At 38.9% G+C, this 27,329-nt stretch overlaps 1 long non-coding RNA gene across 2 annotated transcripts in view; it reads right to left on the bottom strand.

The window, feature by feature from the left end:
• Window positions 1-3,769: 3,769 nt before the first annotated feature.
• LOC124241159 (uncharacterized) overlaps window positions 3,770-27,329 on the bottom strand; it is a 46,644-nt gene continuing 23,084 nt past the window's right edge. For both annotated transcript variants that reach the window (XR_006889128.1, XR_006889127.1), the window contains 2 exons: window positions 6,169-6,351; window positions 3,770-4,063 (listed from right to left, as the gene is read on the bottom strand). This is a non-coding gene — a long non-coding RNA (uncharacterized LOC124241159). The remainder of the gene's footprint in view (window positions 4,064-6,168; window positions 6,352-27,329) is intronic.

Raw genomic sequence — 27,329 nt, 5'->3', positions numbered from 1 at the left:
TACTTCCAACAAGTAAGCTTCATATAAACTCTCTTCTCTTCTCTGGTATCAGAAGCTGTGATCCGTGCCTTTAAAAAGATGGAAGGGGCACACACCCAGGCAGCAAGGAAGGATGACACACAGCTGGGTCTTGGGGAAGCAGCCAGGCTTCTGGCAGAGTTTGGAGTGTTTGCCCTCCTCCTCCTGCTTTGACAACTTTGCGGCTACCTACAGCTGAGCGCCCTGCTCTCATAACCATCAATCCTCAGTTTTACTCCCGCCGGCTTCTCTTCTCTTCTGCCCAACCAGGCGCTGACTCCTAGCTGGCTTCCCCAACTTGTGCTGTCCTCACTTGGAGTGCCTGGCTTCCTCACTTATGTCAACAAGTCCCAGCGTGTGGGACACGAGTCGGAGCAAACTTTCAATAAATATACTTAATGCACCGCACTGAATTTCAAGCGAAAAGCAGAAAAAGTGCTACTAAAAAGTTGAAAGATGCCTGTCTCAAAACGGAATGAAGCAGCCTAACGCAGCCACAGCCAGTAAATTACTTGAAGGTTGAATCCTAGTGGAACGTAGATTTCCTGACGGCTCACAGTTGCATTTCTCTCAGATCAGAAAGAAGAGCTTTAAGTTAAAAAAAAAAAAATGTGTGAAACAAAGCAGATGCAAAAAACTTCTCAACCCAGCTAGGCTTCTTTCACTTTTAGTAATGTAGTCTCCAGAGGGACTTGTTAGTCTTAAGATGAGACTAATTGAAAGGAGAGAAGAATGGTATAAAGGCTGTATGTATTTAGAGGAATCCATACTTCAATTTAATCCCGTACTTCAATTTAATTCATTCAATGTATTCCCTGTTGATCTAACTAGATTCATACTGATATGCATAAGATTGAGTTGAATATAAACAAAATAGTCGTGTGTATCCTACTTTGAAACCATCAACCCAAACCAGAGCCCCATATTGACTACCCAAGGAAATAAAGCCATGTCCTTTCTTCTCATACTTGTCTTGAAATTAAAAAGCCTTCTTAATTATATTTTCTTCTAATCTCTCAAACTCCTCTTAAATGCCCACTATATGATAAGCATAACTAGGCATTTGCCCACACGTTTTCTCATTTAAACCATACAATAGCCCTGGGCAGTTGATGTTATCATTTTGAATTCACCAAAGAACACAAAGCTGAGAGAGCAGAACTGAAGTTTTAACATAGGTCCTCTGATTCTAAGACCTTTCCATAGCTTAGCTTTCCTTTCCTAAACTTTTTGCCCAGTTCAGTTAGTAAATGTGGGTGTAAAGTGTTACCGCTATTAGTAATAATAACAGCAAACACATCAGGAGAATGTGTCATTATAGAATATATTTTAAAATATAATATCTTGTTTTCCCTCATATTTAAAATTGGATCACTGATGTTCAAGCAGAAAGAAGACTCCAAATCCAGTGTTTCTCATCACCATGTGAAAGCAGAGTAAAGGCAAAAGGCCAGCAAAGGCAACTGAAGATAATCAGACATTCCTGAGAAGAAATCCAGCTCTGCCTTCGTTAACCACCTCTCTTTTCTGGGTAAGTCACTTCACCTCTCAGAACCTCAGTTTCCTGACCTATAAAATGGAAAAAATAATTTCTCCCACAGGATATTGACTCAAGGGTTAAATCAAATAGCATCTAAATTACCCTAGTACATGCCTCAAAAATCTCAACTGGTATGGTAAACTTTCTTTCTTTCTTTTCTTTTTTCTTTCTTTTTTTTTTTTTTTTGGTGAGGAAGATTGGCCCTGAGCTAACATCTGTTGCCAGACTTCCTCTTTTTTTGCTTGAGGAAGATTGTCACTGTGCTAACATCTGTGCCAATCTTCCTTTATTTTGTTTGTAGGATGCTGCTACAGCATGGGTGGATGAGCAGTGCTAGGTCCACGTCCAGGATCTGAACCCATGGACCCCAGGCCGCTGAAGTGGAGGGCATGAACTTAACCACTATGCCATTGGGCCAGCACCAACTTCCAACTTTTTAAGAGCAAGTTAACTGATTTGCAGAATAAAGATGGATCAAGTTAAAAACATACATTTACACACATAACACTGTGTGTGTGTGTGCCCATGTAAATTAGGAGAATATACATGATATTTTAAAAAATATCATGACAATTATTGCCTCTGGGATCAAACACACAGCGCTCTGACCTCAACTCCAACTCCACCAGGGGCATCTCTGTCTCCTTGGCCTCCCCCAGCACCTTCCCATCCTTCAATCTTACTATCGCCGCCCATCACCCTATTACCCAATCCTGGTCAAGATTTGGTCTCATTTCCCTCTTCTCTAATAGCTGCTGCCTAACCTCCCCACTTATGCAGTTCAGCCAGGGAGATGATTTGGGTCATGTCCCTCCCGTCCCCTACAACAGTTAACTTGCACCCACATGATGCAAAGCTTTTACAGATTATTGGGGATTATTTGTGACCTTCCGACACTTTGCCCACTCCAAGTCCCCCCACCCCTGCCAAACACCACATACCACCACTATCAACACTTTTCTCTGAGTTAATTTATATTTCACTCTTTGACTTTTCCACACCTTGCCTTCCAAGTGGCCCGTGAGCTTATGTCTCTACACCTTTATGACAAGGAAATAATTTCCTCTTGAAGATGCATCCTATTTGATATCTTGATAACTCTGAAAAATTGCTTTCTTCTGCTTGGCCAAACTCTTCTTTTGGATAATATTAGTCTGAGTTTTCTCTTCCCTTTAATGATCCTTTAAAAAAACAACCTTTATCTAATCCCTTTTCCATGAAGTCAGGTCTTCAGATAAGATCTATATAAATCAGGTTGTACCACAAAGGCATCGTGCTAAGTGAAAGATGCCCATCTCAAAAGATTACACCCAGTAAGGGCACACTTATATGACGTTCTGAAAATGCAAAACTATAGGGACAGAAAACACATCAGTGGTAGCCAGGAGCTCAGATCAGGGTGGGAGGAGCACTAGTGTCTGACGACAAAGAGGCAGCATAAGGGAATTCTTTGGGGTATAGAAATTATTCCGTATCTTATGTTGGTGTGTTGGTGGTTACGATAATCTAAATGTATTAAATACATGTAATAAAACTCATAGAACTGTACACCAAAAAGAGGTGAATATTACTATATATAAATTTCAAAAAGAGTTACATTTATTGATCTCTTACTATGTACCAGACACTTATCATGATTCTTTCATTTTCACAACAACCCAATGAGATAGGTAATGTTATGTCATCTTCATTTTCCAGATAAAGAAACTGAGGCACAGAGAGGTTAACTAACTAGCCCAAGGTCACAAAATTTGATAGAGGCAGAGCTTGGATCTTAACCAGAGCAGTCTGACCTCAGAACTGAGTATCTTTACCACTGTCCTCTGCTGTGTCTGAAGAATGAAAAGGAGCTTCATTTATTCTCCGTCAATGAAACTACGTGACCTATTTAAGGAGTACAGCATCAGACAGAACCACATCAACACAATGAGCTTGCAAATGAGCTTGCAAATGGAGCAGAGCATACACCACCAAGACAGGCATATTTCTGGGCCACAGAAAGTCTTAAATGCTGTTTTATATAACAATATTTAAACTTTCCAATTTGCGATTTTCTTTGCAATAAAATGTCTTGTTAACATACTGAATAAGTTTCACAATCAACTTTCTAATGCTTAGGGACTCCAGTATGAAAATCTTTCCTTACTGTGCCTTAAGAAATCCTGATTCTGATGTAAAGAAAACACCATATATCCATTGGAAGCTCAAATAAATTGTTTAAAATTTCAAAAATCTTATTCCACTCCTTCTCCCTCCCCACTTCCCCGAAACTAAATCCTTCCGGATATTTTTTGGAACTAAAACCTCTTAGTAATGAGAGAAACGGATAAATACACCCACGTCTGGTGCCTTGTGGTCATTCTTACACATTCATTTAGGTCTTTCAGTGCGTGCTGTCTGCATCCCCCCAGATTCTGATCCATGCACTGTGCAGAAATAAGGCCAGCCACTGCAGGAGAGATATGCACAAGAGCAGGCTGCATAATTCAGCAGCAGCAGAAGCAGCTGGAAAGAGAGAACAGAGGGAAAGAATTGTGACAGTTTTTAAAACCCAGAGTTACAAAGAATGCCTAAATTTGGTAAGCACAATCTCGAGATAATAAAAGTTGCCTAGTTTTGATGCAAAGTTGGTTGGAGAAAATCTATGTCTGGATTTTCGATGTTCAATGCTTGTTCATGATGGATTTAGTCACTTCAGTGCTATGCCCAAGACAGATCACACACACAGTCGTGCACACGTTCACCTCCAAGTAAGAATGAGCTGAGATCGATGTGACATTTCTGCCTCGGATCTACCTTCTCTGAAATGTTCAAGAGTTTAATGAAGCGATTCTCAGCCCACCATCATCCTCCTCCAAACATCTTTAGCCTGAATCCCCTTAATATTTAGAGACAGTTCTAATAAATTCTATTATACTTTATGTAATCTGCAATTAAATTCCATGCAAAATCACGTCAAAAAAGGAACCAAAGAGAGATCTGTGGAAAGAATCTAGTTGGTCTTTGGAACCAAACAGTCCTGGCCCCATTCGTCACTCTATCATTTACCGTCAGGGCAACACAAGACACATTACTTGAATTCTCTAGTCTTCTTTCTTCTATGAAAGTGCTTTAGCCGTATTGATCTTTCAGGGCTCCAGTAGTATCAGATGATGCTGACCTAACAATGTTCTTGCCACATCCTAGGTTCTCTGTAAGTGGTGGTTATAATTACAGTCAAGGAAAGAAATCCTACAGAGGGAACAATGTGCATCCATGGCTATTTGCAGCTTTATTTCACAATATTTCCTTAGGCAAATTTCTCTACTCTCTGTTTCAATATCAGGTTTGATCTTGTCATAGAGTCATGGGCTTTTCGGTGTTAATTATTAGTTACCAGCACACCTCCCATGCAATACAATGGTTTGGGGTTTATGAAATCAGGCTTGCTGGAGAAATATTTAAGAGACGTGAAATGAGTTTGCAACCTGATGCAGCTAGCAGGGAGATTGCACAATCTTAATTCACAGGCGCAAGCACACACACCCACACACCCAGGAAGTGCGGGGGGTCTTGTGGAAATCAGTAGCTTATCTATTATGTGCAGTCCGGAGCTGTAAACAAGACCATGTGAGGGCTCAGCTAGAATGCTTCCTCTGAGTCAGTATTAAACAAACTTCCGAACTATTAGGGAAGGAAATAGAGCCACTGTACCCTAAAGACACCCAGGACAGAGAGCCAAGGATTGTGGGAGCTGTGTTCAACATTCTGTCAGAGACTGAGGAAACAATTAAAGTAGGTTTCGTACTAAAAACAAAATGCTGCTTAATAATCAACAGCTAGTGTGAATTAGATCAGGTTATAATCTTCATATGAAGGGTCCTATCGGAAATTTACATGACTCATTATGTGGAATGGCAGAATTTTTAAAAACCTCTGGTGTTTTACTCTGTGAGAATACTAGCACAGTTTTGTGTTGGGTGACAATAACGTTAGTGTCATGGTCTCTAACGTGATTTTGGGTCAGAATGATTCAGAGACAAAGATCTCTTCAATGGTTAAAAAATAAAACACTAGGAAATCACAGATTTTTCGCAGCCAGCATAGCGTGATGCAGTGGAAAAACAGGCTTTGAAATCAGAAGTGTTGCAACTCTGCTTTTTCTAGTTTTGTGATCTTGGGTGAAATACACCTCCTTACTGACATTCCATTTTCTCATCTATAAGATCATGACATTCATGAGGTTCTTATTAAGAGCAAGTTAGATATTAGATGAGTAAACATTTTGACAAATATGAAGAGCTATATGAATATGAGATTCTGTGATTCATAAAAATGTCCTCAGGTCAACTATAACAGTAAGAAATTAAGTTTAGAACACCCTGGAATTGTTTTTGTGTAAGGTAGATAATAAATTCCAAAGCTTATATCCCTTTCGACCTGCAGTACACTTTGGTTTTTAGGAAAGAAAAAGATGGGTATCACCTATAACTGAAAATCTGCAGTTATAGCTGAATATGGAGACCATAGCTCTTACTTACATATAATTTTTTTCTGAGTTTTAGAAGACTGAATATAGAAATCACAAATCACAAAATAAGAGGAAATACTTAAAGCACTTTAATCCTTACCAATGTCCATAGAGTAGGATGTTTCATTAAGAGTCGTCTGGGTGCTCAGACAGTAAAGGACATTACCATTTCCGGCAACCCAAAGCTTGACCTCACACTTGGACTTCTGAAGGTAAACTTCCTGAGAGGAAATTAAATACAGAGAAGCTCTTCCAGTTTGGGAGACCAATTCTGCCAAAAACACTGTAAGAAACATTGAGACTAAATTAATTTTTTAAATTTTACCTAAAAATAGTAAAGCCAACCCAAAGGGCTGCGTTGGGATTTTTTAAAATTTAGACTAGGAAGTGAAGTCAAAATCATAGATGTCCAAAATATCCTTTTCTCCTTGTCTATGTCCCTATAAAAATATGTTCTGAAGTGAGATAAGAGTTCCTTCTTCTCTCCCTGTAGTGTTTTTACTTAAACTCTAATCTCCAGGCCTTAAAAATGAAAACATTCAACCAAAAAGAAAAGAAAGAAGAGCTATAGCAGTCATAATTTACAAATGTGACATACACAAATCCAATTAAATATGAAATTGGGTCACCCTATTTTTAGGACTCAGTCTAGCCAGGACCATGCAAGCTTGCTTTCTTCTCTAAAGTGTGGTGTACCTTCAGGGTTCAATGGACACTTTGAAAGGTCAAACAGAGTCCATCCTTCAGGCAGATGAGATGCTGTTCTATTTTTGAAAGATCTCTAGAGAAGGAAATTCCACAAGCTTCCCCAGTTACGCATTCCAGTGTCTATCAAATCTCACTGTCTGAAAATTTTTCCTTTTCTCTTATCTAAATCCCCCCTGCTGTAACTTAAGCCTGTTCCCTCCTGTCTGGTCCCTAACGGAGATGGCCATCATCCTCCGCAGATCACCCTCCTCACATGAGGCTCTTTCAAATTCTGCAAGCCAGAAACCGCTTGATTTCTAACTCTATCACAGCTCTTTAATCATTGTTGTTACTCACTTATCATTTTCTTCTAAATTTTCTTCCTCCAATCCTGTATTCATTTCACATATCCTTTTAAAATAGTATGTTTTTAAAGAGCAAAGGAAATGAAAATTATCCAGAAACTTTACTACACTAAAACAACCTATTTTCAATTTTCTTTGTTTTCATCCCTCCTCCATACACATACATACATTGAAAATGTGTCATTTTATTGAATTTATTTCAAGTTTTTAAATTCCTTCTTCAGTTTGACAACCCAGAATATGCCTAGAATGAGCTAGTTTATTGTTATAACTTTGACAATATTAGTATAATCATGATTCGAAGAATTTTCTTCTTTATTCAAGAGAATGAAACGCTTGATTACTAAGTATCGAAGCACTCTGTTAGGTCCTAAGAATTCAAAGCATTTAACACACAGTCCTTGCCCACAAACAGGTCATAATGAGACACACAGCCAATTAATTAGAATGAAAGAGGTCCTGTATAGATGATTCTTGCATCTACCTATCCTGTGCAAACTTATAGGTTGATTGAGAGAGCTGGACCTCAGGGGAGGACTGACACTTCAGAAGCCAGGAGTAGAGAGTCACCTGGCAGGTGATCACGAGGGGCAGGAGTTGTAGATAAATTGCCACAAATCTCTCCCACTAGGAGGTCAGACCACCTCAGGGACACAATGCTCAGCGCTATCCAGAATTTGACTGGGCCCCTGTGGGAGGATGTTTGGTGAGAGACTGAGCTCGGTGGCAGCTGCTTCTCAAATCTTTTCTGAGATGAGAAACAAGCTTTGATTACCAGAATGGCATGGCAAATTTGTGCAACTGAAAACAAAGGATGATTAATAGGGTAAGGTGATCCGTGTAAGTCTTACTTGAGGATTCACTTAGTAATTGATGAAACACTCTAATATCATCAAGAGAGCACAAATCCCAAAGGAAAAACTGGCTCTAGTGCCATCACTCTTCGGGTCTGACCTGCACTTACTTCACCTTAAAAGTTGATGTTGTTTTTGTATGTATCTGTGATTTAGATTCTAGGAACCAGCAAATATTGAAAATAATACATTGTATTTCCAAAAACTGAATACACAATCCTTTCTTTCGGTTTTTTTTTTTTTTTTTTTTTTGAGGAAGATTAGCCCTTAGCTAAAATCTGCTGCCAATCCTCCTCTTTTTTGCTGAGGAACACTGGCTCTGAGCTAACATCCATGCCCATATTCCTCTGCTTTATGTGTGGAATGCCTGCCACAGCATGGCTTGACAAGCCGTGCATAGGTCCACACCCGGGATCCGAACCAGCGAACCTCAGGCCACAAGAACTGGAACAGGAGAACTTAACCACTGCACCACTGGGCTGGCCCCACAATCTTTTCTTTAAAGAAAGACTTAGATTGAAAAATGGAATACACAGACTATGCTCTCAAGACGTTTAGTTTTAAAAATGGAATTCTGGTATTAAAATATTAAGGGAACTTGCAGCCTAATGGGTTCTGAGCTAAAGAGCTCAATCATTCCTCCATTCATTCAACAAATAACTATTGAACATTACCCATCCTAGGCTCTGTGCTAGGTGCTAGCAATTCTTTAGAGAACAAAATTCAACGTCCTGGAAAGAAAGAGATGGCAGACTTGAAACAGATAATTAAAGAGAGTTTAATAAGAGTCTATTTGTAAAGGATGTGGAGAGCGTTATGGGGGACTGAAGTACCCTGAGACTAGCAACAGCTAGGAAGAGAAAGAAGAGAAGCCAAGTAGCTGAATTTTATCAGCTGTTAGGCCTAAATCATTAGGGAGAGGAAATAGTCATGGATCCAAGAGCTATAGGAGAGGACTGCCTGAAGGGAGCTATGGCCTTCAGTAGAAAAACACGACTACCACCAAACCTTTCTTCCCACCCTCTGATCTCTTAAATGAACTCAACTGGAAAGCAGAGGGCAGGGGAGCCCAGCTACTGAAGCTCTTAGAAGTCATCCTCCCAGAACACTTAGCCGGATGAAGAATAGACAGCACATCCCTGCTTATAAACAGAATATGGTTCTGGTGGCAGAGAGACACTAAACAAGTAAATATATATAGGTAACTTCAGACAATCACCAGTGTTCTGAAGAATTTAGAGATGTGACTGAGGAGGTGAAGGTCCCTCTGAGGAGACGATATTTTTGCTAAGAACTTAAAAAGGAGCCAACTATAAAGATTAGGAAAAGACCATTCTAGGCAGGGAGAATAGCATATGTAAAGGCCCTGAGGTAGATAGGCTCCTGGAGTACTGGAGAACTGGGGAAAAGGCCAAGTACTTCTGAAGCATGTTAAGGCAAAGAAAAGTGTAAAAAATGAGGTCAGAGCATAGGCAATGCCTATACCTTGTGGTATGGCAAGGAAATCATTGCAAGAAGTTTAGGCTCTACTTTAGTACAATGGGAAGCTATTGAATGATTGCATACAAGAGAGTAATGTTATCTTGTTTACATGTTCCAAAGATCACTCAGCTGCTGTGTGAAGAATGAAGTTTAAGTGCACCAGAATAGAAGCAGGCAGACCAGTTACAAGGGTGTTTCAGAAGTACAAAGAGAGTTGATGGTAGTTTGGACTAAGATGGCGACATGGGAATTAAAGAGAAGATAATGTACTTTCAGAAGGATTAGAGATAGAGGATGAAAAAAAAGAGTGAAGAAAAAAAGGACGACTCCCACATTTTTTCCACTCATACATAATGTACTTCTTGCAAGTTATATAAACAATTTGCATTTCCCTAAACATACAATATTCATTCATACTTCTCTGCCTTCAAATTTGTAGTTTTCTCTTTCAAGCATGTTCTTCCTCTCCCGGTCTATGCATTTAATCCAGATATTTCATTGTTCAAGACTCAGGTAAAGAAGTACTTGACTCAAGAAGCTGTCCCTAAAACCCTAGACTGAGTTGGCCTTTCCTCTTAAGAGCTTCCCACAGCAACTTCTGCATGTGGCACTTACCACCTTTCTATTGACTTGGCTTTCTCTACCACTATAGGAGCAGAGATTTCTCATGAATGAGGGCTATATCTTATCCATCTTTTAATTCCTCATGCTCATTATGGCTTCTGACACCTGAGTGGCTTATTAAATGAGTGAAATAATGAAATGCAAAGAGGTAGCTTACAAGAAAATTAAGGTTACTTCAAACTGGGGAGATAAGGATAGTTTTCATGGAGGAGTTGACATTTGAGTTACATCTTGAAGGATAGTCAGGATGTGGACATGCAAATGTAGGAGAAATGCTAGTCTAAAGAATTACATGAGTGAAAGAGCATAGTAAAACACATTGTTTGGAGAACAGTTCAGCTTGGCTGGAATACAAGACCTGTTGTGGGGGAAATAAAAATAAAATAGAGTGCATCCAGTCTAAGGAAACTACTTTTATTCTATAGACAAGGAAGAGCCACTGAAGTTTTTTAAAGAGATACATGACAGGGTAAGAGCGATATAATAGTACAGCTTGGTTCTAGAAATGGCCGAATACCTGTGTTAGACTAACCCTCCCACAGACGACAATTGTAAACTCTGAACCAGTACAAAAAACAATTATCTGAAGGTACTTGAGAACAACAGAAAACGGTCCAAGATGGAGGTGACTCAACCCTTGAAAAATGGCAACTGCATTGGGTGAGATTTGTTTTTACAGCTTTTCTTCTCAAATTCGGAAAGAAAGCCACTGTCTTTCTGACTTGGGAAGGCAGAGAATGAATTCAGGGATGCCAAAATATCTGGAAATTGAACAGAGGAAGCCCTGGAAGGAGGGAATCACAGAGGAGAAAGCCCCCAAATCACCATAGAAACTCCCTTAAAATCCTGGGCTGGTCACAGAATTATGCACACGTGGAGGAGACTCCAAATAGCCCAGCAGAGAGCAACTGATGAAAGGCTGAAAACCTGAGCAATTGCAGTTGATGCCCCGCCCCCGGCCACAACTAAATCAAGTCTTCAGACAAAGGTCACAGACTCCAAAATACCTACAGCAAATTATCTGCGATGCCTTGTATATAATTTAAAAAATCACTAGAAATTAGAAGAAAAAGGAAAATGTGACCCATAGTCAAGAGAAAAAGGGGTCAAGCACAATCTGAAAAAACAATCTGACAAAGCACAATCTGAAATGACCCAGGTGTCATAATTAGCAGCTAAGGACTGTGAAGCAGCTAGCACAAATATCTTCAAAGACTTAAGAGAAATTACGGTCACAAAGAATTGCCAGACGTGGACTAGGAACAGAAAAAGGAAAACTATAAAAAAGGAACAAAGCGGCAATTTTAGAACTAAAGCATATAATATCTGAAGTGAAAAATTCCTAAATGAACTTAAAAACAGATTGGAGATTTTGGGGGGGGAGAGGGGGAGGGCAGTAAACTTTAAGTGCTTTGCTAAGAGAATAAGTACTGAAAATAAAGGGACAGAGCCTTTATCACTATGGAGGACCATCAAGAGGGCTATATGCATGTAACGGGAGACCTACATGCAGAGGAGAGAGAGAATGAGAGAGAAAATATTCAAAGAAATAATGGCCTGAAATTTACAAATTTGTTTAAAACATTAATCTGCATTTCCAAGAATCTCAGTGAAGCTTAAGCAAGATAAATATACAGAAAACTACACATAAGCACATCATCTTCAAACTACGGAACGCCAAAGATAAAGGGCAAAGCGGAAAGAACATATTACATACAGAGGAACAGTGATACATACAATGCCTGACTTCTCATCAGACACGATGGAGACAAAGCACAACAGAATACATGTAAGAGCATGGAATTAAAAAAAAAAAATGAAAAACTATCAAACCAGCATTATACATCCAGTGAAAATATCTTTTGAAAATGAAGGTAAATTGGACTTTTTGAGATGAGTGGAAATTGAGAAAATTTATTACCAGCAAGTCTGCACTGAAAGAGGTTATTCAGGTTGAAGAAAATGACATCAGATGAAAACTCAGAGTTGCAGGAAAGAATGAAGAACAGTAGAAATGGTAAATACAAGTAAGTATGAAGAGCATCTTTTTTTCTTCTTTTAATTTATTTAAAAGACAACTAAAATATGTAAAACCTTCCAAGGATTACCAAACATCTATGGAAATTCTTGACGTAGAGGTTAGACCCAAATGACAGACCTTCATCAAGGCATGTCATTTGAAACTTCAGGATAGTGGGGACTAAAAATTCTTGAGGCTTCCAGAGAGGGAGAAAAAAATCACATATAAAAGATTATAGACCCAGTTGCTTTAGGATTTTTCAATAACAACAGTGAAAATATGAAGACATTGCCTTCAAATACTTGAAGGAAATCATTTCTAACTGTAATTGCATATCTACTCAATCATGTAGAAGAAAAAAATATGAACTTCTTCAGCTATTCAAGGACTCAAAAAAAAAAAATTACCTCCTATGCATCCTTTCTAAGGCTATTGCAGAAGTGCTCCAAGAAAGAAAGCATGGAGTATGAGAAATAGAAGTTTTGCAACAAGAGGATAGCAGAGAGAAATCTCAGGAGGACAGCTGTACACCAGATGTAGGGATAAAAACAGAGTATTCATGGAGAAAAACTTTGAAAGAATCTATTTTTAAGCATTTTCTGGGCTACTTAATGAACACTTTCAATTTGGGCAGCTTAAGTCCTTGTGAATTGAAATTCTATTCAATTATTTGTTGATGGTCTCTCCCTTCTATTTCTCCATTTATTTCCTTGGCATAGATCAGGGAAGCAGTAAGGAGAAGAAGCATAAAATGGGGTAGAAAATAAAAGATAGAGACATATTGGGATTTAAGGACTTTTTTTTTTACCTTGAGTTTTCCCAAAAGTAGTGCCTGAGGCAAAACCCTGCAAACAGGGAGCAGCAGTGAGGGACTGGGAAGAGGAGGGAAAGTGGAAAAGCAAATACACAGATGCATTATTAAAATCAGTACTGTGGGCCACTGGCACTCAGTCCTGCCTGGAATCTTCTACAGAGGATGTGGAATACCTTTTGGAATTGTTTCCCTAAGGATTGCTGATTTTTATCTACAGCTCATATCCCACATTAGTTGAGATTTACTTTGGGGTGTGTAAATTCCTATATATTTCCAGACTGAGCATGCCTGCTTCCTAAAGGCAGCTGGGGCATTGGAAAAACCCAAGGGCAAAAGTGCAAAGCAACGTAAGGCAAACTGCCCACTGCATGTGCCCTGTAATCAGAGACAAGGCTAAGAGGAAGTGAGTCAGGAATCCAGAAGCAACTCAGTCTATCCTTGTACCACTCAGATACACCTATGCCCTACAATAAGTCCCATCTGCCTCCAAGTCTTTAAGGTAGTGGCCAGCCACGATCTCTACACACGACTTCATAGACGAAGATTAATACAATAAGCTTCAGTCTTCAGCACTGCAATTGGTCCTGAAATTATAATTTATATTTGTCATCTCTTTCCTCCACCATCTGTATTAAATTTCCCTCTCCGTCAGCCAGCACTCCTTCTTGACTAGGTTTCTAGCTTAGCAAGGTGATGCAGACCTTCACCTCTGAGAAGGCTGAGCCTGTGGCTACCTTGTTATTGTCAGACCATGGCTACTGCAATTGTCATTCCTTATTATCAGCGGGCACGTGAATGTCAAGAAATGCTCATGGTTGATCCATACCTTGCCAGTGCATGAGCCATCTCAAACTGCCCAAAGCTTCAGTTTCCAATGTTTCCTCATCCTAAGGCTCCCCCAGTGAGAGTGTAGGACTGTGTGTCTTAGCGTGGGTTCTACCAAAAAGCAAAGCCTTGGCCAAGGAGATAGTCCCAGAGTACAAGTGAGGGACCAGAGAGAATGAAAGAAGGGGAAAAAGTCCATATAAAGGTTCATTTTTGATATCACAGCTTTGGGACTAGGGCTTAATCCCAGTGTCTAAGGCTCATACAGAACTATCTTAGAGCTCTCTGCTAGAAGAACAACTGGGGAAAGCACTATCCACGGGTCTCCATCCCCATCAATTGAGGATTGTTCTCTGAGTTAACTTTCACATATTTGGGGGCTCCATATGCGAGTTTACAAGGAGAATCCCATTCCCAGCTGTGGCACTGGACAAGTCCTGGAGCAAAAATGGAAAAATGCATGGGGTTCATTTGAGATAAGATTCTGCTGTTGTAACATGAGTTGCATCCACGATGCCCATTGCATCCAGACTGGAATCAGAGATGAGGCTGAGAAGGTGTGAGTTAGAGTCTGAGGCCTCATACAGCCTTGTATGAGCTTCTCAAGGAATTGGGAATTAATTTGGTCAAACATAAGCAAATATCAAAGACTTTCAAGCAGATAAGTGACATAATTAGGTTTGTATTGTAGGAAGATTACAGAAGATTACAGTTGAGCCATGGAGGAGGATGAATTAGGCAGAGAATGGGATGGTCAAGTTCAAGAGACAATTTTGGAGACTTCATCTATAGTTTATTGTGTACTAGGGCGTGTCAGTGGAGATGGGGGAAGAAATGGATTAATGAGCTATCTGAGACATTGAATCAATGGGGAAACTTGAGAAAAGCTTCACATTGACAATTTGCTCAAAGATATTATTATAACAAAGTATCAGCAACTAGCCATTTCCTGTCTGGGGAGTAGAGAGTTTGCTGATGGAATCAATGCGGTTTTAAACTTAGCCTGATGAATGGATCATGAAGCCAATCAGGGTATATGCATAGAAAAAAAGGAATCAGTTCATGTGTTAACTGCGGTTATCCAAGAAGGTGATTAGAGGAGAAACTGATGCAGTTTTTCACTTCCATTTTCTAAATTATTATCTTTGTGGCATTTTTATCTTTCAAAATGAAACAATAGTCAAACTTAGGTTCTAAAGTCAGAGGTGGGGGAATGAAGACAACAAAATTAAAAAAGAAATAGAACTCTCTACTTATACACATGTATGCAAAAAAGAGAAACTCTTACTTCTTATGTCCAGAAAATATGGTGTTATACACTTGAAAAAGGGCTTTTTTTAAAAAATAACATAAAAGGAAGTAAAAAATATTGTATGAAAAGACCTTCTACAGGAACAAACCAAATGCCACCAAATGCTGAAAGCACCAAAGTCTATCACTTTAGATGATAGCTATATAAGGAGGAAATAAGTCTATAAAACCCTTTGGTTTCAGGGGCTATCAGTTCTGATGTGGCTTTGTACTATCCTCTGCATCTCTTTAGCTATTATTTGGACACTTATCAAGTAATATGCATATCTTTTTTTCCTTTGCGGAATTTGTGTTCCTCCAAATAACTAGCACCATCCTTTTCCTATTCTTTTTTGTTGTTGTTGTTCAATGATATTTAATCAGCAGTTACTATGCCCCACTGTGCTAGGACTGTTGACACTATCATCAGTAACGTAGACATGGTACTTGCCCTTCTGATGATTAGCATCTAGATTTGTGTCTCACTTTAACACTTAACATCGTAACTTCAAGTAATTCACTTAATCTCTCTGAGCCTCAACTTTCTCATTATTAATGGAGGGGGGAGTATTCTGTATACAGGATTGGGTTTAGGTAGATATTATTCATTCATGCATACATTCATTAATTCAATAAACAATAAGCTCTCTCCATGTCTAATCCGTATGTGCTTTGTGAACCAAAAATAATGTCAATAGTGTGAGTTGCTATTATGTGTATGCAATGAACTGAACGGGCATTTTTTTGCTTATCATTTTGTTTTGTTTAAAAAGCTTTTTCAGTCATTATATCCTATAAATTCAAGCACCCAAATGTCATTTTCTAGTTCAGGTACAGTAACCATTTTAATGTCTAAATTCAACAAGTCATTTGTAAATCTGATGAAGGGGATAGCATTTTACTTCCAAATAGTCAAACAGACATTTGACTATTTGACCAAATAGTCAAAGAGCCAACAAAAATAGAAAGAAAATTGAGGCAAGAAGAAAAATAATGAGTAAAGAGAACATAAGGACAAGCAGGAAATGGGAGGGACGATTTTGAAACGTGCGATCTCAGAATCAAACGTGTTCACTTTCTCCTATCAACATTTTCAATGTGAGGACTTCCTTAAGAAAGCCAAACGCTTCCCTGAGAGTCAAACTATGATGACTGGAGTTCTGGGGAGCATTTCATAAGATGGCTTAGCACGAGATGTCTATGATACTTATGTTTTGATACTTGCATTACCTGATTTTTGAGACTAAATCTCACATGTATCTTTACATTGTAATACATCATATAAGCAATAGCCATGGCAGAAAGTTAATCATATGGAAGTAGCACTTATTTTGCTGAGAACAGCAAATTTAAAGGGAAAGAAGTATTTTATTATAAAGCCCACAACTTCCATCCAAACTTACATCGTTACATATATTGGTGGGATTCATTATACACATTTTCATACCATTAGCGATCTGCAATCTAATATCAGCTTTTCTGCTTGATCAAGGCTTTATTATAAATATCTGCACATATATATATATATTTTATGACCTCAAGGAATTTGAAACTCTCTCACGTTTACCGCCTGTTCTCTTTATCACCATCTCAGCATCAAGACTGACAACCAGGAACAGGAAGTAAACCTGGATAGAAAACGCAGTAGAATAAGAGCTAAAAATCAGTGGACAGGAGCTGGCCACATGGTGTAGTGGTTAAGTTTGGCATGCTCTGCTTCGGCAACTCAGGTTCAGGGGTTTGGATCCCCGGTGCAGATTTACACTGCTCGTCAGCCATGCTGTGACAGTGACTCACATATAAACTGGAGGAAGTTTGGCACAGAGGTTAGCTCAGGCCTAATCTTCCTCAGCAAAAAAAAAGAAAAAAGAAAAAGTCAGTGGACAGACCAAATAACTTTGGGAATGAGTGAAGTCTCTAACACTAAAAGTAAAAGTTACTGTAACTAGCACTGTAGTTGATAAGTTGTTTTCCAGAGGGATACAGGTTAACAATTCTGATACTACTATACATGTATGCTGGAACTGGTGGACGGTAGGAGGAGGTTTCTCACTGTTGGAGTTTACAGAGAAGCAGGGAGATGCTAAAATGATATGAGTGGTAATAGGTTAGAATTGGAAACATCAGTATGAACTCATGTTCAGGTCACATTGGATACTGGTGGTTACATTTAGAAATGTTTACGTGTATATATATATACAGCTTAGCAGACACACATATATTACCTTGCTCTGTCAGCTGAGAGTTCCTAGAAGCAACTATACCTAGTAGCAATAGGCATACCTAGTACCTAGATCTTGGTTTCTAATAAAAGGAAAGATTAAAGGAGTCAAGGCTCCTTGAAGAAATGGCTGATTCCAGGACTGAGGCAGGAAATATGAAAGGTAAGACTAGTGCGTCTTGTAGTGCTGGAAATTAAGAAAGTTCTTTAAAAACAAACAAACAAACTCATCTTGACAAGGGTATGTTGAAGAAATACAGGAGCAAGTGAAAGAGCTCCCAGTGCCCCAATCTGGAAAAATTTGAACGACAAAATAAATGGAAGTATTATAACCCATTGTATAAAATAAATATCCATGAATACATACTGATATAAATAAGTGATTGAATAAATAAATAAATGGGGAAGTAGAGAAAAATCTCCCATGCAGAGGAATTTCAAATAACGTATGCTAGTACTCCATTCGCAAGGAGGGGCAGTATAACTCTCCGTTCCTTTTTATTTTTTCCTTTAATCTGTTCAGATGCTTTTTTAAAATTTCAGCTTTATTGAGGTATAATTGACATATAAAATTGTAAGATTTTTAAAGTGTACATCATGGTGATCTGATATATGTAGCCCTTGTGAAAGGATTTCCCCCATCTGGTTAGTTAACACACCCATCACCTCACATATTTCTCTTTTTCTGTTTTTGGTGAGAACGGAAGTTCTACTCTCTTAGCAAATTTCAATTATGCGATACAATATTACCAAATATAGTCACCATCTTAAACACGAGAGCCTCAGACCTTACTCATTTTATAACTGAAAATTTTTACCCTTTTGCTAGCCTTTCTCTATTTCCCCCACACCTCAGCCCTTGGCAACCACTTTTCTACTCTCTGTTTCTGTGGGTTTGCCATTTTTTTCCCATTTCTTAGAAATGGACTGTGAATAGCAACTTCTTTGGAAAGAGTACAATATAGAAAAGGGAAAAAAAGATAACTTTACAGTGGAGAAACTTGACAAACACTGCCAGGTGGTCAAGGTCAACATTAACAGTGATAGATCATGTTGATAGTCTGTTAGCATGTACCCTTGATATGATGTGATGAAAATGGCCCTTTATCTCTGGGGTCTTCCTCCAAGATACCCATGACCCCAGTCTAACCGTGAAAACTTGTCGAAGTCATCAAAATCAAGGAAATTCTGAGAAACTGTCAAAGCCAAGAAGAGCCAAAGAGACGTGACAACTAAATATAATGTGTCATTCTGGATGAGATCCCTGGACAGAAAAAGGATATTAGGTAAAAACTAAAGAAATTGAATAAAATGTGGACTTTAGTTAATGATAATGTATCAATATTGGTACGTTAATTGTAACAAATGTACAATACTAATGTAACATGTTAATAATAAGGGGAACTTGGTGTGGGAATTATAGGAACTCTGTACTATCTTCTCAATTTTTTGTAAGTCCAGAACTGTTGTTAATAAAATCTATTTAAAAAAATGAGTAGACCCTGAAGAAGCATTTGATAAAATATCAATCCCTATAAATTTTTTAAAAATTAAAAATAACAAGATACAACCTAAACATGATATATTGGAGAAATTTCTAAACTTACAAGCTTTGGAAGACATCATAGAGGAAATTTTATGTAGATTCAGTAACTTAAAAGTTTCAAAAAAGACGTCTCAAATCAGAGGGAAAAAAAATACCCTGAGAAAATATATTCAAAGTAAAAACAATAAGCAAGTGTTGATATTCTGAATTGACATAGAGTCTTTACAAATTTTCTTTTGCAAGAATACCTCTGTTTCAAAATGGGCAAAGAGCACAAGAAGGCAATTGAGAAAAGAGGAAATAAAAGTGCTTAAAAAACAATGGGAAATTATTTTGTTTAACTGCTATTCAAAGAAATAAAAGAAAAATTAAAGCAGAAAAGACATACAATACTATTCTATGTCTATTAAATTCCAAAATTATATATAATGATATATAGTATATATGGCTGGTTTATATACCTATATAGATACATATATGAAACATGCATCTGGTTGCAGACAAATAGGCAGTGTCATCAGACAAATGCTGGTGAGAGTGCCAATGGATACATAAACTTTTAGCATATGTTTAAAAGAGCCTTAAAAATGTTGTTCACATGTGACTCTAATAATCCATCCTAGGAGTTGGCAAACTCTGTAAAGGGCCAGAGAGCAAATATTTTAGCCTTTGCCGGCCACATAGGCTCTGTTGCAACTACTCAATTCTGCCTTTGTAGCGTGCCGACAGCCATAGGCAATTATGTAAATGATGAGCTCGGCTGTCTATGTTCCACTAGAGCAGCAGGTGCACCAGATTTGGCCCATAGTTAGCCAACCCCTGATCTCTCCTAAAGAGTAGCAAAAGTGAAAGAAAATGCATGAAACAAAATTACATAGATTATTTGGTCTCAACTATGTAAAAAAGTATTTGTAGAGAAAAATGTTAACAGAAGCAGCGTTAAAATGTTAACCAGATTTTTCTCCGGATAGTGGAATAAAGACTTTTGGGCCTCCTTATTCATACAATTGCACTTTTTTATGCATTAAAAATTTAAAAAATGGAATCTTAAATCGAATTTCTTTGAATTTGTGCTTCTATCTGTAAGCCACAGATTCCTGGGCCAATTTAAGGTTTGAAAGTGTTCTTATTTGCTATATTTATGAACATTCAAGAAAATATTTTGGTTAATCTTCATCCAATTCTCCATGATAATGGACTTTGTTTGACATTCAGAAATTATATTTTGAGATATTACTTGCTTCTAACCAACTCAGGTTATAATTCTGAGTTTGTCGTCAGTTTATTCATGAAATGCTTCGCTTCTTCTGGAGCTTCTGATGCTTTCCGGGGATCACCTAAAGCCACAATATTGGAAGATGTCGCCTGCTTTTCTAAAGTTCTTTTTAATGACTCATGTTCTTAATAGCCTCTGTTTAAATGACAAAAGAACCACTGTTGTTCGGAGGGGTGTCCAGGGCCTTACACAAGTTTACCCTGGCAAGCCACAGGCCCTGATCTGCAATTCTGTGTCAGCACTTTTCAGTCCCACTAATATGGATACAGATGGGCGTGCGAGCTGCTCCAGGCTTCTCACAGGGCCAATCAAAACATGGAAAACAAAGGCCTCTGTGAGCTCAGTGCTGACCACAGTTCCCTACAGGATTGCTAAAGTCACATTTTTCTCTTGACTTTCTAGATACAGAATCCCTCTCACCTGAGAGAATTCAGATGTCATTCACAGCCTAGGACTTAAGTTTGTTGTTCTAGTAAGAGTATATAATTGCTCCCTTCAGAAAAAAAAATGAAGGCTTTTTCAGCCTTTCTCTAAGAATCTACAGAGCAACCCAATAGCTCTCTGAACACACAGGACGCAAAGCAAGGACAACGACCTGGTCTAGAGCAAAGACGCACAATTGGGCTGATGCTACATAAATAAAGGAAAATGAACAAAAATGAAACCATTATCTGAGACCATTTGAGGGAGAGAAAGATGTGCTTGGTCAGCTTCACTAGCACCTTCAAGAGCCCTACTATGGCCACCATAAAGGTCATTATCGCCTGTCCTTCATCTCACCCATTATCCTTTCTCAGAAGGGCATTGGTGCTATTATAGGAATTTGTCACTACACTATGCTTTAAATTTACGTCTATTTCCCTCACTATGCTCTTTGTGAGGGCAGAGACCACAGTCTGCCTGGTTTTTCTGTGCTCTGTTTTCCATAGGAAATATATGATAAATATGTATTGAATGTGCAGATGAATAGCAGAATAATTTAGTAGAAAGATTCTGGATTACTAGTCAGACAATGGGTGTTCTAGTTCTGGCTCTACCATCAACTAGTTAGGTGTTTTAATGAGGTTCCTACTGTGATAATGCTGTGTAACAGCCACCCCAAATCTCTGTAACCTACATCAGAAAGCATTTAGTTTTGCTCACAAGTCTCAAGTTCGCTGGGACTCTGCAGGGATTGGCTACAGTCGGCCTTCGGGTTGGGGTCAGGTTGGCTTCATATGTCTCTTCATTTGAGACCAGCAACTTCATATAAGGACCAGCAACTCCTTGGAGCGTATTTTCATAGTGACTAGCAGAAGCACAAAGGGGAAGACAGAAACACTGAAACTTCTTAAAGCCTCATCTCAGAACTGACACATTGTCACTTCTGCCTGCGTGCCGTTGATCAAAATAAAACACATGGCCAAACCCAACCTAAGGGGGACAGGGAACTATACTCCACCAACAGAAGACTATGGCAAGGATGAGGAGAGAAGGAAGAATTGTGGGCAAATGATATAATCTACCACATTAGCCAAGTGAAATTCATAAAGTTTCAATATCTGGAAGAAAAACATGACAATTCCAGTCCTGATGGTGCATGGGGCTCTTGTGAGGGTCAAATGCTTTTGCGTGGACATTATGTAATTAAAATTGTTTAACTAAGAGCTAGACATTGTGTAGGCACCAGATAATGATTGAAAATGACCAGTCATTTTCTTTTCTTATAGAGAGAGACACTACAATCAAAATACAGTATGATCACTGTTTAACATAAGCTGTGTATAAAATATTGTGGGAACAGGAGATGGAGTTATGAATTTGGCCTGGGTGATGTTCATGATGCTACTTTGAAAATAAAAAAGAATGACCGCCGCGGAGGAGACCAGAGAAGCGGGAGAGTGTAGGGGGAGGGGAGAGTTTAGCTTTATCAGTTATATTTCTTTTTAGGGTAAATGAGAAAGATTTGAAGCAAATATGGCAAAAAAAAATTGTCATCTGATAAATCTAGATGTTGGGAGACTGGATATGTTATATTATTTTCTGTGTGTGCTTGAAATATTTCATAATCGAAAATAATTTTTTTTTAATTATTTTAAAATCGGTAGCTGGGTAAGAAAGAAGGGAAGGCGGGTACACTGGGCAGAAAGAGCACAAGTAGTAGGAAAAGCAATTTGGTCTTAATGGATGATAGTGTGTGAGAGAGGACGGTGGGAGAGAAGAAGACAGAGGAATGGGAAGGGATGGTGTTAGTTTCCTACAGCTGCTGTACAAGTACCACAAGCTGAATGGCTTAAAACAATAGAAAGGTATTGTCTCACAGCTCTGGAGGCTGAAAGTCTGAGATCAAGGTATCAGCAGCATGGCTTCCTTCCAGGGCACTGAGGAGGAATCTATTCCATGCGTCTCTCCCAGCTTCCAGGGATGGCCGGCGATCCTTGGCGGTCCTTGGTTTATAGACACCTCGCCGCAATCTCTGCCTCCATCTTCACATGGCATTCTCCTTCTGTGTCTCCATCTTCGCATGGCCATCTCCCACTGTGCAGTCTCTGTGCCCAACTTCCCTCTTCTTAGAAGGACACCAGTCATATTGTATTAAAGGCCCACCCTACTTCAGGATGACCTCATCGTAACTTAACTAATGACATCTGCAATGATCTTATTTCCACATAAGCACATTCTGAGGTGCTGGGGATTAGGATTTCAACAGATCTTTTTGGGAGACACAGTTCACCCCATAAGAGGGATCAAGCTATTGCTACTATTTTTTTGGCTATTATTATCAACGGATTAAGGAACAGCATAATATATTGTGAATCAATTAAAAGACCTCCTCAGGGGACCTATGCCTTAGCCGATTCTGTGGAAGAAAGGAAATCACAAGAAGGATGCTGCTTTCAGTGTTTCTTCCATCTTACCATCCATGGGCCTCCCGGGCAATGCACATTATGCTCTGCCTCAAGCCAGCCCACACTGGGTGACTCACCATCCTGCCCCACTCTCTTCTGCAGAACAGTTTCAACGTCAAAAAAAACCCTCTGGCTATTCCCACCACTCTTTCGGACTGCAGTGCTCTGCCCTGAAGTTAATTTTTAACACTGGGCTCTTGAAAAACTATCTTGAACACCAAGATCTGGCACTGATGGTCTGCCTCATTATTCCATCTCAGCTTTAGGAAACTTCCTTAGTAAACTCTTCACAATGAGAGGGCTGCTTAGGCAAAATTTTCAGTCCTTCAGTCCCCTGTTTTCCAGTTTGCAATTCTAAAAACAGTGAATTCTCTCAAATCAGTTCTTAGACTATTTGGCATATCCCTTACTTTAGACAAATGTTTTGCCCCTCCAACTGAGTGATCTAGCTTTCTCCAACTTCTCTATACCCTATCTCACACCACTCTCTCTTTTGCTCACTATTCTCCAAATCCACTTCCTTTTGTTCCTTGAACATGCTAAGGCATTTTTTTTTTTGAGGAAGATTTGCCCTGAGCTAACATCCGTTGCTAATCTTCCACTTTTTGTTTTTTTCCTTAAGGAAGATTTGCCCTGAGCTAACATCTGTGTCAATCTTCTTCTATTTTGTATGTGGGATGCCTCCACAGCATGGCTGGTAGTTGGAGTAGGTCCACACCCAGGATCCAAACCCGCAAACCCAGGTCACTGAAGTGGAACACGTGGAACTTCAACCACTCAGCCCCAGCCCCTACGAAGGCCGTTTTTTGTTTTTTTTTTATCCCCAAGCCATTCCACTTGGCTCTTTGTCTAGTTCCTCAAATGTCTGCTCATTCTCAAACCTCACTCTTATTCTCAAACCTTACTCTCATTCTCAAATATCACTTTGGGGGCTTTTTGTCCCCAAAAAGCCATCCTATCTAATCCACCTTCCTCAGACTGTCAGAATTTTCATGCTGTTAACTTCCTTCTAGAGTTATTTATTCATTTCTTTATTTGCTGTCTTATTGTAAGTCTCCTTTATAAAAAGAGATCATATGTCTGCCTAGTTCAATAATAGTCTCTGCTGCTCATACAGTGCCTTGAACGTAACAGATGCTTTATAAATGCAAATTGAATGAAAAAGTAAACCTTTAGGCTCAGGCCTTCCCAAAATCTTCACGTTTGCACTCTAAGCAGAAAATGCGGAAGCATTGGCCTTGGTCACCTGATGGGTCTGTTTTCTGGGCTCTGCTTCTGTTACCCAGATTCTGCCTGGGTAACTGACACGGCATTCTAAAGCCTGTCTTGAGTTTTTAACTTAACTCTAAAGTTCTGGATTCCAGACTCTTCTTACAAGAAACAGGGGCCTACAGTATCAGCTGGTCTTCTCCCTGGCTCTTGATGAACTTGACGCTTTTGTGCTGAATATTATAATAACTATTCCTCCTACCTGCCTTTGTTAACAACCTCAGAATTGACCTCAAACCTGCCAAAGTCCTCCTAGCCTGACCCTACCCTGTCCTCCCATGTCTTATCCCTATCTTTCCACCCTAAATCTTCTTTCTTCCATTTCTACCCCGATCACGGCACAACTGTAAGCATAAAGGAGTGGTTAATGGGGACACATTTTTGAAAGCTAATCATTCCAATTCACAGTCGCCTCTCTATGGGAGGCTTGTGCAAAACTCCCAGTATATCTGTCTCACTGGATACAATAAATCTCCACGCCAACAATTAGGAGGTATGCATTTACCAACTCCAATATAGATAGAAACTAAATCTGCAGTGTTTTCAGCTCTGAGTACTTTTAAACAATTTTCAGATACAATTGAGACCATTTATAGCATTGCAAGTAGGTATGCCTTGAAGTTGTTTCTCCTCTGTAAACCTAATTCCATCACTTTCCTTAAAATCCAATGTCCAGGAAGCATTTAAGAAGAGCTACTGTGAGTTGCCTGGATATTTTCCAAGCTCTGGATACCGTAGTTAGTCACATGGAATGTGGAATGGGCTAGACATTTTGGAATTGTTCTTAAATTGGTGTGAGCGGTTGGCCCAATAGCTTTAATAATCGTTATTTGTTTAACAAGTTCCTGTGAGGAAAGCTATGCAGTTGTCTTGTGAAGTACCTTCTTAAAAGGCTTTTATTTTGTCTGGATATGATAAGAATCATTACATGGTATGTCTAACTGATGACTTAGTGCTCTTTCAGTGCATAGAAACTTCTATGGGAAAAAGAATTAGACAATACGTACCAATGACTTAATACACGCCATGTTTCCAATTCAATTTGCTTTGATAAAAATCAAACAATCCCCAGGAACACAAATATTTATCTACAGTGATTGGACAGTCTGTTAAAATTGGCATTCTCAGTCCCTCCAAAACATTCATTTGTCCTTTATACGACCCACACTTTGTCAAGAGGTTAATAATGTTGAAAAATTCCTGTGGTGTTCTTCGTTTTTGTGCTATCTGGCAGAGAAACATCAGGATCTTTAATTTTCTTTTCAACATAGCATGTTCTTTATTCGCAATCAATGCTCCCCTGTCTTAATCAACAAATAGGAAGCAGATTTTCAAATTCTAAAAGCACTGTAAATTTATAGCATTTTTCCTTTGAAGTAAAATGTTTTATATGACTACGATGGAACATGAAAAGAATTCGTATGGCTTCACAACTCAGCAGGCTTAACAACTAAAGCACAATAATTTGTCCTCAGTGGAATAGACAAAGATTTTAAGGCTAAACAGGTATTATTAAAGAGTTTGGCAATGTGATTTTTAAATGTGCTAGATTTGTACTGTAGAATATATCTCAAAATATAATTCAATGCTAAATACAATTATCTAGCACACTACCTGCATGCAGAGATTATTCTTTCCTCTTTAGACATTGTTTTAAAGATCACATTTTACCTTGGTACTGAGTTACAAGGTAAAAGGTACTTTACAAATAGATAAGTTATCTACTCCAATAAAACCATAGCCAATAAACCCTTTATCAAATATGTCAAGTACATGTTAAATCATAAAATATCATAGAACTAACTACAGAGGACACCTTCATACTTTCAAGGTTACTATCTTTATCTACGTATCTAATGTGCTTTCAAACAAGACTTAAAAAAGGAGAATTTATAATTAATAAGATATGGCAATTAATATTAGTCATCAAAATCAAAAGCATAGGTGGGCTTCACTTCCTTCAATAAATCTCGGATGTTTAGAAGAACAGGACAATGGGAAGAAAACTCAAATCATAACATCAGGAAAGGAAGTTAGAATCCGGTTCGAATCTATCAGGGAGATGGAAGCCTCTAAAAACAGTATATTTTATAGATTCCCATTAGTCTGTGTGATATCATTACTAAAAAGCAAAACCGTAGACCACCATTTCTTTCAAAGTGACTCGTAGCCTAGAGATGTTTCCATTGTCATCACCTGTCCCCAACTTCTTTCTTGAACTTTGAATCTCCTCCTTGACCTTTACCTACCTTACCCACTAACCACCTTCCTCTCATCTCTACAGCTATCTTCCCATCTCCTTTGCCTCCTTCACACCAGCGAGCCCATCCTAATGAACCCCACCCGGCCTTGCTCCTGCCTGTCCCTACCTTCACACTACAGCTTCATAATCACACGCTGCTCCTCTACTCGGGGATATTTTGCCTTGGATCTATATCCAGCAGTTGTTGTGTGTGTATGTCTGTGTGTGTGTGTGTTTGTGTGTGTGTGTGTGTATAAGAGCTTGTGTTCTGTAGTCGTTCCACCTGTGCTCTAATCCCAGCTCTGCTCTTACTACTGTGAGGCAGGTTACCCAACCCCACGAAGCCTCAATGCCCCCACCTGCAACGTGAGGCTTAGAACAGAATTTACTTAACAGGGATACTGTGAGGTATGTGAGGAAAGTGCTCGAGACAGTACAGGCAGAGAGTAAACACACAATAAATACTGATTATTATTATTCTCATGTTTATTATTTCATCAACACAGAGGCAATTCTCTTCAGGACAAAGGCAAAGTATTTTATATTATTTTGTATCACCTGTAAGTCTGGTGACTGCCCTGTTTGAACTAAAATCGGGACAAATCATGAGGCAAATCACACGCACTCAGCGGCAAAGAGCCAGAAGCATTGACATGTAAGCAGCACCAGGTGATTCAGGATGAGAAAATCACTGTGTCTATAAATCTTGTGGTTTGCTTTTTTAATGGATTGAGTCCTCAGATAAGAGTGTGCCAGGTCTTAACAAGGGAAGTAAAGGATGGGTCTATTCGGGGCCAGATTCTGAATTTATGTGCAAGTTAAGGCAAATTTTTTCCTTCCTGCATAGGATGCACAAAT

The sequence above is a fragment of the Equus quagga genome, chromosome 6 (genome assembly GCF_021613505.1).
Source record: "Equus quagga isolate Etosha38 chromosome 6, UCLA_HA_Equagga_1.0, whole genome shotgun sequence".
In the NCBI taxonomy this organism is placed as follows: Eukaryota; Metazoa; Chordata; class Mammalia; order Perissodactyla; family Equidae; genus Equus; species Equus quagga.
This window is presented reverse-complemented; position numbering and strand designations above follow the sequence as displayed.